A 12,412-nucleotide genomic window follows, 5' to 3' on the forward strand; every position below is an offset into this window, starting at 1 on the left:
AAACGTGCATCTGGTAACCCAAAAATTATAAAAGGGTTTTAAATACTTTTACCCGTCATTCTATTGATATAGCCCGCTAGGGGAGTGCCCCACTACGGCCCTCTCTCTGTCAGGGCCGTCCTTGGGTGCTTTTTACACACTTTAAGAAATCACGATGGATGCAGATTGCTATTAATCCTCCGTGCAACTGGTGATTGAAAACGTGCATCTGGTAACCCAAAATTTCAAATATGGTTCAAAATGAATTTAAAGGCACCCCTCTCATTGTTGCCCGCTATGGGAGCACCCCACTAAGGCCCTGTCTCGGTCGGGCCCGTCCTGAGTGCTTTATAGACACTTTAAGAAATCGCGATGGATGCAGATTGCTATTAATCCTCCGTGCAACTGGTGATTGAAAATGTGCAACTGGTGATTGAAAACGTGCACCTGGTCACCCAAAACACGGTTCTCTATGCGGTTAGCGGTGTTCCATCTATTCATGTCCGCTTATGGCGCACCCTACTACGGACCTTTAGCAATGGGGGCCGGCCCGAATTATTTATGGAAGGTCTGATGATGATTTTTTTTTTTTTTCACCATCTCTTTCTCTCTCTGCCGGGGCCGGCCAAGAGTGCTTTATGGACGGTTTAAAACATGACTATGGATGCAAATGCTCATTTTCCTCCGTGCACCTGGTGATTGAAAACGTGCATCTGGTAACCCAAAAATTATAAAAGGGTTTTAAATACTTTTACCCGTCATTCTATTGATATAGCCCGCTAGGGGAGTGCCCCACTACGGCCCTCTCTCTGTCAGGGCCGTCCTTGGGTGCTTTTTACACACTTTAAGAAATCACGATGGATGCAGATTGCTATTAATCCTCCGTGCAACTGGTGATTGAAAACGTGCATCTGGTAACCCAAAATTTCAAATATGGTTCAAAATGAATTTAAAGGCACCCCTCTCATTGTTGCCCGCTATGGGAGCACCCCACTAAGGCCCTGTCTCGGTCGGGCCCGTCCTGAGTGCTTTATAGACACTTTAAGAAATCGCGATGGATGCAGATTGCTATTAATCCTCCGTGCAACTGGTGATTGAAAATGTGCAACTGGTGATTGAAAACGTGCACCTGGTCACCCAAAACACGGTTCTCTATGCGGTTAGCGGTGTTCCATCTATTCATGTCCGCTTATGGCGCACCCTACTACGGACCTTTAGCAATGGGGGCCGGCCCGAATTATTTATGGAAGGTCTGATGATGATTTTTTTTTTTTTCACCATCTCTTTCTCTCTCTGCCGGGGCCGGCCAAGAGTGCTTTATGGACGGTTTAAAACATGACTATGGATGCAAATGCTCATTTTCCTCCGTGCACCTGGTGATTGAAAACGTGCATCTGGTAACCCAAAAATTATAAAAGGGTTTTAAATACTTTTACCCGTCATTCTATTGATATAGCCCGCTAGGGGAGTGCCCCACTACGGCCCTCTCTCTGTCAGGGCCGTCCTTGGGTGCTTTTTACACACTTTAAGAAATCACGATGGATGCAGATTGCTATTAATCCTCCGTGCAACTGGTGATTGAAAACGTGCATCTGGTAACCCAAAATTTCAAATATGGTTCAAAATGAATTTAAAGGCACCCCTCTCATTGTTGCCCGCTATGGGAGCACCCCACTAAGGCCCTGTCTCGGTCGGGCCCGTCCTGAGTGCTTTATAGACACTTTAAGAAATCGCGATGGATGCAGATTGCTATTAATCCTCCGTGCAACTGGTGATTGAAAATGTGCAACTGGTGATTGAAAACGTGCACCTGGTCACCCAAAACACGGTTCTCTATGCGGTTAGCGGTGTTCCATCTATTCATGTCCGCTTATGGCGCACCCTACTACGGACCTTTAGCAATGGGGGCCGGCCCGAATTATTTATGGAAGGTCTGATGATGATTTTTTTTTTTTTTCACCATCTCTTTCTCTCTCTGCCGGGGCCGGCCAAGAGTGCTTTATGGACGGTTTAAAACATGACTATGGATGCAAATGCTCATTTTCCTCCGTGCACCTGGTGATTGAAAACGTGCATCTGGTAACCCAAAAATTATAAAAGGGTTTTAAATACTTTTACCCGTCATTCTATTGATATAGCCCGCTAGGGGAGTGCCCCACTACGGCCCTCTCTCTGTCAGGGCCGTCCTTGGGTGCTTTTTACACACTTTAAGAAATCACGATGGATGCAGATTGCTATTAATCCTCCGTGCAACTGGTGATTGAAAACGTGCATCTGGTAACCCAAAATTTCAAATATGGTTCAAAATGAATTTAAAGGCACCCCTCTCATTGTTGCCCGCTATGGGAGCACCCCACTAAGGCCCTGTCTCGGTCGGGCCCGTCCTGAGTGCTTTATAGACACTTTAAGAAATCGCGATGGATGCAGATTGCTATTAATCCTCCGTGCAACTGGTGATTGAAAATGTGCAACTGGTGATTGAAAACGTGCACCTGGTCACCCAAAACACGGTTCTCTATGCGGTTAGCGGTGTTCCATCTATTCATGTCCGCTTATGGCGCACCCTACTACGGACCTTTAGCAATGGGGGCCGGCCCGAATTATTTATGGAAGGTCTGATGATGATTTTTTTTTTTTTTCACCATCTCTTTCTCTCTCTGCCGGGGCCGGCCAAGAGTGCTTTATGGACGGTTTAAAACATGACTATGGATGCAAATGCTCATTTTCCTCCGTGCACCTGGTGATTGAAAACGTGCATCTGGTAACCCAAAAATTATAAAAGGGTTTTAAATACTTTTACCCGTCATTCTATTGATATAGCCCGCTAGGGGAGTGCCCCACTACGGCCCTCTCTCTGTCAGGGCCGTCCTTGGGTGCTTTTTACACACTTTAAGAAATCACGATGGATGCAGATTGCTATTAATCCTCCGTGCAACTGGTGATTGAAAACGTGCATCTGGTAACCCAAAATTTCAAATATGGTTCAAAATGAATTTAAAGGCACCCCTCTCATTGTTGCCCGCTATGGGAGCACCCCACTAAGGCCCTGTCTCGGTCGGGCCCGTCCTGAGTGCTTTATAGACACTTTAAGAAATCGCGATGGATGCAGATTGCTATTAATCCTCCGTGCAACTGGTGATTGAAAATGTGCAACTGGTGATTGAAAACGTGCACCTGGTCACCCAAAACACGGTTCTCTATGCGGTTAGCGGTGTTCCATCTATTCATGTCCGCTTATGGCGCACCCTACTACGGACCTTTAGCAATGGGGGCCGGCCCGAATTATTTATGGAAGGTCTGATGATGATTTTTTTTTTTTTTCACCATCTCTTTCTCTCTCTGCCGGGGCCGGCCAAGAGTGCTTTATGGACGGTTTAAAACATGACTATGGATGCAAATGCTCATTTTCCTCCGTGCACCTGGTGATTGAAAACGTGCATCTGGTAACCCAAAAATTATAAAAGGGTTTTAAATACTTTTACCCGTCATTCTATTGATATAGCCCGCTAGGGGAGTGCCCCACTACGGCCCTCTCTCTGTCAGGGCCGTCCTTGGGTGCTTTTTACACACTTTAAGAAATCACGATGGATGCAGATTGCTATTAATCCTCCGTGCAACTGGTGATTGAAAACGTGCATCTGGTAACCCAAAATTTCAAATATGGTTCAAAATGAATTTAAAGGCACCCCTCTCATTGTTGCCCGCTATGGGAGCACCCCACTAAGGCCCTGTCTCGGTCGGGCCCGTCCTGAGTGCTTTATAGACACTTTAAGAAATCGCGATGGATGCAGATTGCTATTAATCCTCCGTGCAACTGGTGATTGAAAATGTGCAACTGGTGATTGAAAACGTGCACCTGGTCACCCAAAACACGGTTCTCTATGCGGTTAGCGGTGTTCCATCTATTCATGTCCGCTTATGGCGCACCCTACTACGGACCTTTAGCAATGGGGGCCGGCCCGAATTATTTATGGAAGGTCTGATGATGATTTTTTTTTTTTTTCACCATCTCTTTCTCTCTCTGCCGGGGCCGGCCAAGAGTGCTTTATGGACGGTTTAAAACATGACTATGGATGCAAATGCTCATTTTCCTCCGTGCACCTGGTGATTGAAAACGTGCATCTGGTAACCCAAAAATTATAAAAGGGTTTTAAATACTTTTACCCGTCATTCTATTGATATAGCCCGCTAGGGGAGTGCCCCACTACGGCCCTCTCTCTGTCAGGGCCGTCCTTGGGTGCTTTTTACACACTTTAAGAAATCACGATGGATGCAGATTGCTATTAATCCTCCGTGCAACTGGTGATTGAAAACGTGCATCTGGTAACCCAAAATTTCAAATATGGTTCAAAATGAATTTAAAGGCACCCCTCTCATTGTTGCCCGCTATGGGAGCACCCCACTAAGGCCCTGTCTCGGTCGGGCCCGTCCTGAGTGCTTTATAGACACTTTAAGAAATCGCGATGGATGCAGATTGCTATTAATCCTCCGTGCAACTGGTGATTGAAAATGTGCAACTGGTGATTGAAAACGTGCACCTGGTCACCCAAAACACGGTTCTCTATGCGGTTAGCGGTGTTCCATCTATTCATGTCCGCTTATGGCGCACCCTACTACGGACCTTTAGCAATGGGGGCCGGCCCGAATTATTTATGGAAGGTCTGATGATGATTTTTTTTTTTTTTCACCATCTCTTTCTCTCTCTGCCGGGGCCGGCCAAGAGTGCTTTATGGACGGTTTAAAACATGACTATGGATGCAAATGCTCATTTTCCTCCGTGCACCTGGTGATTGAAAACGTGCATCTGGTAACCCAAAAATTATAAAAGGGTTTTAAATACTTTTACCCGTCATTCTATTGATATAGCCCGCTAGGGGAGTGCCCCACTACGGCCCTCTCTCTGTCAGGGCCGTCCTTGGGTGCTTTTTACACACTTTAAGAAATCACGATGGATGCAGATTGCTATTAATCCTCCGTGCAACTGGTGATTGAAAACGTGCATCTGGTAACCCAAAATTTCAAATATGGTTCAAAATGAATTTAAAGGCACCCCTCTCATTGTTGCCCGCTATGGGAGCACCCCACTAAGGCCCTGTCTCGGTCGGGCCCGTCCTGAGTGCTTTATAGACACTTTAAGAAATCGCGATGGATGCAGATTGCTATTAATCCTCCGTGCAACTGGTGATTGAAAATGTGCAACTGGTGATTGAAAACGTGCACCTGGTCACCCAAAACACGGTTCTCTATGCGGTTAGCGGTGTTCCATCTATTCATGTCCGCTTATGGCGCACCCTACTACGGACCTTTAGCAATGGGGGCCGGCCCGAATTATTTATGGAAGGTCTGATGATGATTTTTTTTTTTTTTCACCATCTCTTTCTCTCTCTGCCGGGGCCGGCCAAGAGTGCTTTATGGACGGTTTAAAACATGACTATGGATGCAAATGCTCATTTTCCTCCGTGCACCTGGTGATTGAAAACGTGCATCTGGTAACCCAAAAATTATAAAAGGGTTTTAAATACTTTTACCCGTCATTCTATTGATATAGCCCGCTAGGGGAGTGCCCCACTACGGCCCTCTCTCTGTCAGGGCCGTCCTTGGGTGCTTTTTACACACTTTAAGAAATCACGATGGATGCAGATTGCTATTAATCCTCCGTGCAACTGGTGATTGAAAACGTGCATCTGGTAACCCAAAATTTCAAATATGGTTCAAAATGAATTTAAAGGCACCCCTCTCATTGTTGCCCGCTATGGGAGCACCCCACTAAGGCCCTGTCTCGGTCGGGCCCGTCCTGAGTGCTTTATAGACACTTTAAGAAATCGCGATGGATGCAGATTGCTATTAATCCTCCGTGCAACTGGTGATTGAAAATGTGCAACTGGTGATTGAAAACGTGCACCTGGTCACCCAAAACACGGTTCTCTATGCGGTTAGCGGTGTTCCATCTATTCATGTCCGCTTATGGCGCACCCTACTACGGACCTTTAGCAATGGGGGCCGGCCCGAATTATTTATGGAAGGTCTGATGATGATTTTTTTTTTTTTTCACCATCTCTTTCTCTCTCTGCCGGGGCCGGCCAAGAGTGCTTTATGGACGGTTTAAAACATGACTATGGATGCAAATGCTCATTTTCCTCCGTGCACCTGGTGATTGAAAACGTGCATCTGGTAACCCAAAAATTATAAAAGGGTTTTAAATACTTTTACCCGTCATTCTATTGATATAGCCGCTAGGGGAGTGCCCCACTACGGCCCTCTCTCTGTCAGGGCCGTCCTTGGGTGCTTTTTACACACTTTAAGAAATCACGATGGATGCAGATTGCTATTAATCCTCCGTGCAACTGGTGATTGAAAACGTGCATCTGGTAACCCAAAATTTCAAATATGGTTCAAAATGAATTTAAAGGCACCCCTCTCATTGTTGCCCGCTATGGGAGCACCCCACTAAGGCCCTGTCTCGGTCGGGCCCGTCCTGAGTGCTTTATAGACACTTTAAGAAATCGCGATGGATGCAGATTGCTATTAATCCTCCGTGCAACTGGTGATTGAAAATGTGCAACTGGTGATTGAAAACGTGCACCTGGTCACCCAAAACACGGTTCTCTATGCGGTTAGCGGTGTTCCATCTATTCATGTCCGCTTATGGCGCACCCTACTACGGACCTTTAGCAATGGGGGCCGGCCCGAATTATTTATGGAAGGTCTGATGATGATTTTTTTTTTTTTTTCACCATCTCTTTCTCTCTCTGCCGGGGCCGGCCAAGAGTGCTTTATGGACGGTTTAAAACATGACTATGGATGCAAATGCTCATTTTCCTCCGTGCACCTGGTGATTGAAAACGTGCATCTGGTAACCCAAAAATTATAAAAGGGTTTTAAATACTTTTACCCGTCATTCTATTGATATAGCCCGCTAGGGGAGTGCCCCACTACGGCCCTCTCTCTGTCAGGGCCGTCCTTGGGTGCTTTTACACACTTTAAGAAATCACGATGGATGCAGATTGCTATTAATCCTCCGTGCAACTGGTGATTGAAAACGTGCATCTGGTAACCCAAAATTTCAAATATGGTTCAAAATGAATTTAAAGGCACCCCTCTCATTGTTGCCCGCTATGGGAGCACCCCACTAAGGCCCTGTCTCGGTCGGGCCCGTCCTGAGTGCTTTATAGACACTTTAAGAAATCGCGATGGATGCAGATTGCTATTAATCCTCCGTGCAACTGGTGATTGAAAATGTGCAACTGGTGATTGAAAACGTGCACCTGGTCACCCAAAACACGGTTCTCTATGCGGTTAGCGGTGTTCCATCTATTCATGTCCGCTTATGGCGCACCCTACTACGGACCTTTAGCAATGGGGGCCGGCCCGAATTATTTATGGAAGGTCTGATGATGATTTTTTTTTTTTTTTCACCATCTCTTTCTCTCTCTGCCGGGGCCGGCCAAGAGTGCTTTATGGACGGTTTAAAACATGACTATGGATGCAAATGCTCATTTTCCTCCGTGCACCTGGTGATTGAAAACGTGCATCTGGTAACCCAAAAATTATAAAAGGGTTTTAAATACTTTTACCCGTCATTCTATTGATATAGCCCGCTAGGGGAGTGCCCCACTACGGCCCTCTCTCTGTCAGGGCCGTCCTTGGGTGCTTTTTACACACTTTAAGAAATCACGATGGATGCAGATTGCTATTAATCCTCCGTGCAACTGGTGATTGAAAACGTGCATCTGGTAACCCAAAATTTCAAATATGGTTCAAAATGAATTTAAAGGCACCCCTCTCATTGTTGCCCGCTATGGGAGCACCCCACTAAGGCCCTGTCTCGGTCGGGCCCGTCCTGAGTGCTTTATAGACACTTTAAGAAATCGCGATGGATGCAGATTGCTATTAATCCTCCGTGCAACTGGTGATTGAAAATGTGCAACTGGTGATTGAAAACGTGCACCTGGTCACCCAAAACACGGTTCTCTATGCGGTTAGCGGTGTTCCATCTATTCATGTCCGCTTATGGCGCACCCTACTACGGACCTTTAGCAATGGGGGCCGGCCCGAATTATTTATGGAAGGTCTGATGATGATTTTTTTTTTTTTTCACCATCTCTTTCTCTCTCTGCCGGGGCCGGCCAAGAGTGCTTTATGGACGGTTTAAAACATGACTATGGATGCAAATGCTCATTTTCCTCCGTGCACCTGGTGATTGAAAACGTGCATCTGGTAACCCAAAAATTATAAAAGGGTTTTAAATACTTTTACCCGTCATTCTATTGATATAGCCCGCTAGGGGAGTGCCCCACTACGGCCCTCTCTCTGTCAGGGCGTCCTTGGGTGCTTTTTACACACTTTAAGAAATCACGATGGATGCAGATTGCTATTAATCCTCCGTGCAACTGGTGATTGAAAACGTGCATCTGGTAACCCAAAATTTCAAATATGGTTCAAAATGAATTTAAAGGCACCCCTCTCATTGTTGCCCGCTATGGGAGCACCCCACTAAGGCCCTGTCTCGGTCGGGCCCGTCCTGAGTGCTTTATAGACACTTTAAGAAATCGCGATGGATGCAGATTGCTATTAATCCTCCGTGCAACTGGTGATTGAAAATGTGCAACTGGTGATTGAAAACGTGCACCTGGTCACCCAAAACACGGTTCTCTATGCGGTTAGCGGTGTTCCATCTATTCATGTCCGCTTATGGCGCACCCTACTACGGACCTTTAGCAATGGGGGCCGGCCCGAATTATTTATGGAAGGTCTGATGATGATTTTTTTTTTTTTTTCACCATCTCTTTCTCTCTCTGCCGGGGCCGGCCAAGAGTGCTTTATGGACGGTTTAAAACATGACTATGGATGCAAATGCTCATTTTCCTCCGTGCACCTGGTGATTGAAAACGTGCATCTGGTAACCCAAAAATTATAAAAGGGTTTTAAATACTTTTACCCGTCATTCTATTGATATAGCCCGCTAGGGGAGTGCCCCACTACGGCCCTCTCTCTGTCAGGGCCGTCCTTGGGTGCTTTTTACACACTTTAAGAAATCACGATGGATGCAGATTGCTATTAATCCTCCGTGCAACTGGTGATTGAAAACGTGCATCTGGTAACCCAAAATTTCAAATATGGTTCAAAATGAATTTAAAGGCACCCCTCTCATTGTTGCCCGCTATGGGAGCACCCCACTAAGGCCCTGTCTCGGTCGGGCCCGTCCTGAGTGCTTTATAGACACTTTAAGAAATCGCGATGGATGCAGATTGCTATTAATCCTCCGTGCAACTGGTGATTGAAAATGTGCAACTGGTGATTGAAAACGTGCACCTGGTCACCCAAAACACGGTTCTCTATGCGGTTAGCGGTGTTCCATCTATTCATGTCCGCTTATGGCGCACCCTACTACGGACCTTTAGCAATGGGGGCCGGCCCGAATTATTTATGGAAGGTCTGATGATGATTTTTTTTTTTTTTCACCATCTCTTTCTCTCTCTGCCGGGGCCGGCCAAGAGTGCTTTATGGACGGTTTAAAACATGACTATGGATGCAAATGCTCATTTCCTCCGTGCACCTGGTGATTGAAAACGTGCATCTGGTAACCCAAAAATTATAAAAGGGTTTTTAAATACTTTTACCCGTCATTCTATTGATATAGCCCGCTAGGGGAGTGCCCCACTACGGCCCTCTCTCTGTCAGGGCCGTCCTTGGGTGCTTTTTACACACTTTAAGAAATCACGATGGATGCAGATTGCTATTAATCCTCCGTGCAACTGGTGATTGAAAACGTGCATCTGGTAACCCAAAATTTCAAATATGGTTCAAAATGAATTTAAAGGCACCCCTCTCATTGTTGCCCGCTATGGGAGCACCCCACTAAGGCCCTGTCTCGGTCGGGCCCGTCCTGAGTGCTTTATAGACACTTTAAGAAATCGCGATGGATGCAGATTGCTATTAATCCTCCGTGCAACTGGTGATTGAAAATGTGCAACTGGTGATTGAAAACGTGCACCTGGTCACCCAAAACACGGTTCTCTATGCGGTTAGCGGTGTTCCATCTATTCATGTCCGCTTATGGCGCACCCTACTACGGACCTTTAGCAATGGGGGCCGGCCCGAATTATTTATGGAAGGTCTGATGATGATTTTTTTTTTTTTTTCACCATCTCTTTCTCTCTCTGCCGGGGCCGGCCAAGAGTGCTTTATGGACGGTTTTAAAACATGACTATGGATGCAAATGCTCATTTTCCTCCGTGCACCTGGTGATTGAAAACGTGCATCTGGTAACCCAAAATTATAAAAGGGTTTTAAATACTTTTACCCGTCATTCTATTGATATAGCCCGCTAGGGGAGTGCCCCACTACGGCCCTCTCTCTGTCAGGCCGTCCTTGGGTGCTTTTACACACTTTAAGAAATCACGATGGATGCAGATTGCTATTAATCCTCCGTGCAACTGGTGATTGAAAACGTGCATCTGGTAACCCAAAATTTCAAATATGGTTCAAAATGAATTTAAAGGCACCCCTCTCATTGTTGCCCGCTATGGGAGCACCCCACTAAGGCCCTGTCTCGGTCGGGCCCGTCCTGAGTGCTTTATAGACACTTTAAGAAATCGCGATGGATGCAGATTGCTATTAATCCTCCGTGCAACTGGTGATTGAAAATGTGCAACTGGTGATTGAAAACGTGCACCTGGTCACCCAAACACGGTTCTCTATGCGGTTAGCGGTGTTCCATCTATTCATGTCCGCTTATGGCGCACCCTACTACGGACCTTTAGCAATGGGGGCCGGCCCGAATTATTTATGGAAGGTCTGATGATGATTTTTTTTTTTTTCACCATCTCTTTCTCTCTCTGCCGGGGCCGGCCAAGAGTGCTTTATGGACGGTTTAAAACATGACTATGGATGCAAATGCTCATTTTCCTCCGTGCACCTGGTGATTGAAAACGTGCATCTGGTAACCCAAAAATTATAAAAGGGTTTTAAATACTTTTACCCGTCATTCTATTGATATAGCCCGCTAGGGGAGTGCCCCACTACGGCCCTCTCTCTGTCAGGGCCGTCCTTGGGTGCTTTTTACACACTTTAAGAAATCACGATGGATGCAGATTGCTATTAATCCTCCGTGCAACTGGTGATTGAAAACGTGCATCTGGTAACCCAAAAATTATAAAACGGTTTTAAATACTTTTACCGGTCATTCTATTGATATAGCCCGCTATGGGAGCACCCCACTAAGGCCCTGTCTCGGTCGGGGCCGTCCTTCAGTGCTTTATATACAGTTTCATATATTACGATGGATGCAGATTGTGATTGTTTTCCAAAAGACCCGTGTGCATCTGGTAACCCAAAAATTATAAAACTGTTTTAAATCATTTTACCGGTCATTCTATTGATATAGCCCGCTAGGGGAGTACCCTACTACGGCCCTCTCTCGGTCAGGCCCGTCCTTAGGTGCTTTATATACAGTTTAAGATATTACGATGGATGCAGATTGTGATTGTTTTCCAAAAGACCCGTGTGCATCTGGTAACCCAAAAATTAAAATATGGTTCAAAACCCGGGTAACACCACTCTATTTACGGACATGACAGTAGAGCTTACCCCTGGAGCTATTGACCTCCAGGCTTGTAGGCCCTTACTCACCACCCGGGTATCACCCCTCTATTTCGGGGATGATACCAGCAGGGGACCCCCCCCACCTCCACAACCTCGCATACCAGGTGAACCAGGGCACCCACACTTAAGCACCCCTCCTCGGACATTAAAGCAGATAACCGCGCTGTTATGAACCGCGTGCACCTGGTCACCCAAATGGAACTTGTGCACCTGGTCACCCAAAAGGACCGGCGTGCACCTGGTCACCCAAAGGCCGGCGTGCACCTGGTCACCCAAAAGGACCATGTGCACCTGGTCACCCAAAGGCCGGCGTGCACCTGGTCACCCAAAAGGACCGTGTGCACCTGGTCACCCAAAGGCCGGCGTGCACCTGGTCACCCAAAGGACCATGTGCACCTGGTCACCCAAAAGGACCATGTGCACCTGGTCACCCAAAGGCCGGCGTGCACCTGGTCACCCAAAAGGACCATGTGCACCTGGTCACCCAAAGGCCGGCGTGCACCTGGTCACCCAAAGGACCATGTGCACCTGGTCACCCAAAAGGACCATGTGCACCTGGTCACCCAAAGGCCGGCGTGCACCTGGTCACCCAAAGGACCATGTGCACCTGGTCACCCAAAGGCCGGCGTGCACCTGGTCACCCAAAGGACCATGTGCACCTGGTCACCCAAAGGCCGGCGTGCACCTGGTCACCCAAAGGACCATGTGCACCTGGTCACCCAAAAGGACCATGTGCACCTGGTCACCCAAAGGCCGGCGTGCACCTGGTCACCCAAAGGACCATGTGCACCTGGTCACCCAAAGGCCGGCGTGCACCTGGTCACCCAAA

This window comes from Oncorhynchus mykiss, unplaced genomic scaffold (genome assembly GCF_013265735.2).
Source record: "Oncorhynchus mykiss isolate Arlee unplaced genomic scaffold, USDA_OmykA_1.1 un_scaffold_452, whole genome shotgun sequence".
Taxonomy (NCBI): Eukaryota; Metazoa; Chordata; class Actinopteri; order Salmoniformes; family Salmonidae; genus Oncorhynchus; species Oncorhynchus mykiss.